Genomic DNA, 2,500 nt, shown 5'->3' with positions numbered 1-2,500 from the left:
TAAAAGGGAGTTCTAATGAAAAATTTGATCAAATGTTATTCAGATTATCTTTTCAAGTAATTAAGTGGTCTGGAAAAAAGGGCTCCCCCCAAGGTGCATTTTAGCTTGTGATCTTTTTTGCTCAAAAAATAATAATAGTAAAAAAGCCAATAAAGTTAGGAAAGAGTGAAAGTTGGTTTTCCTTTTCACAAGCCACTGTCTCTGAACATGTAAGACATAGATTTCATTAGATCAGCATCACTTTTCTTTAATTAGCAGTGACCGCAGCCTTTGTTTACTGGTTACTTCAGTACTTAACTACCTTTAAATACATATTCAAAACATTATTAAATATCCATAACGTTTCTGTTAACATATGTTTGCAGAAAATAAGATATAATTCATCTTCAAAAAGTCAAGTAGACTAATTTACTAAGTGGATCAGTTTATTGCTCAGAAACAGAAACACTAACTGCAAAATAAGATCTTGTCCTGTAATTTGGAAAACAAACAAACAAAAAATTACCTAAGATGTGTTCTTTCCACCACCATCTACTGCCTCCTACCTTTATTGTTACTGCAGTAAAATACATATTCTGGACATTGAAGGTAATATGGACAAGCAGGTTCATCCTCTCCACACTGTGGAGAGATGTCAAAGAAGTTACTACGTATTTGGAACAATCTCATAACTTAAACAAGCTAGAACAAAACAGAACCTACTAATTAAAGCCCACATGAATGAACCCATGTATTCATCACCTTTCCCATGTACTTCCAAAATGCTAACAGGCTGCCAAAAGTAACACAAACAGTATTGTGCTGAATGGACTCCAAACCCATGCAGATTGAACACAAAATAAATTCCATCTCCAATTTTGACCTTAATTGCACAGAATGAGAATTGAGGTACCAATTAGTATTGTGTTTCACAGTGATTAAAACTCAGGCCTACATGGAATTGCAGGAAATGCAACTGTAGGAAACGTGTACTTACAGAGGTAGAGCTTTCTTTATTTGAAATTATAAATAAATCTATCAGTTCTTTGGAAACAAGCTCTTGTCTACTCGGCTCTGCCTTTGCAAGTCCTAATAGATTACTGCCTTAGCAGGAAATTGTCACAACAAATTACAGCACAGCCAAGTCTCGTAACAGACTCCTGTACTTCTATAGGTGATGAGGGAAGGATATAAAATTTCTCAGAATTTCATCACAATTTCCGCAGCTCTTCCCTCTTAGGATGACAATATAGGAACAGATGCAGCAGCTTGGCATATCTATACCCCGCTAACCACTGCTAACTTACCAATGCGTATGGATAAGTGCTCTAATTAGTACTACTACATTGGCTGGAGCTTTTGGAGAAGGAATGAGTATCTTTTGTTTTAATTTCATGTCCTGTTTTCAAGTAAATGTATTTCATTAGAGTTTTAATTCACAGGCACAACAATAAAATTTAAGTTATTAGGACTGGCAAGAAAAATAGGAATTCCAAAACACTTTTATACAATTATTATGACTTAAAATTTTTAAAATATAACATTAAAATGTTGTTAGAGTACATTTGTCCCATGATATGGCATTGGTAATATGACCAAACAAATACACTGCTAAAAGCTTGAGGGACTTTCATCTGTCCTAACCTGCATTCACAGCATGGACTTCTGCCCATACAGTTCAGTTATTCAGGCCAGTGGAGGAACATGGCCCATGATGGACATAGCTCATCCAAGAGAAGTTGCAACTGCAAATGCAAATACACTGAAAAAAGCTGCCTTAACCAGTAAAGTTGGCTTTGTGCACGTGCTCCACAAGTGGGGAAAGCTGTTGATACAGCTGCATCCACTCTCCATGCTCTTTGCCAGCAAAGCACGTTACTTGCTGTCACAGTCAAAAGTTTCACAGCACTCCAGCCTCCAAAGAGCATTTCTTTCATTCCCCAGTCAGTTCCTTCCCAAGTGTTGCCATGCTCTGAATCATGCTTCATTTCTTGATGAAGCAATTCACTTTTTCCACAGTAAAATTCAGTAGGAATGTTTGATGTTCTGTTCCAAAAGAGCATGAGCAGTGAAGTAAAAGGCAGAGCACCAGCAACCCCGATTTCTCTGAGCCTTGAACAAAACAGTATCTAACACAGAAAGCAGATTTTAAGAAGGACACTATACACATTTACACTAAATTGATTTCTACTTGTCCCAACAATACTGCTTTCCAATTAGGGTGGAAAACTATTTTATTCTGTTAAGGAATGCTGTTATCATTACAGCTGGAAACAACTCATTAGTTCCTAAAGTCCCTGTCTGTACTGTGACTAAACTTTTCCTGTTTGAACCTCACTGCTTTATGACAAATGTACCCTCAACAGAGAACCAGCTACAGCAAAGCACCGGGCAGTTGCAAGACAGGGGTGCCTGGACCCTCACCTGGGCATCCAAGACATCACAGGAAAAACTTTGTGTATTTCACACGAGAAGACACTCCCCCTGCTTCCCAATGCAACCCCCCCACTTCCATCAGCAT

Source organism: Streptopelia decaocto (genome assembly GCF_964273445.1).
Source record: "Streptopelia decaocto genome assembly, chromosome: 6".
Lineage (NCBI taxonomy): Eukaryota > Metazoa > Chordata > Aves > Columbiformes > Columbidae > Streptopelia > Streptopelia decaocto.
This window is presented reverse-complemented; position numbering follows the sequence as displayed.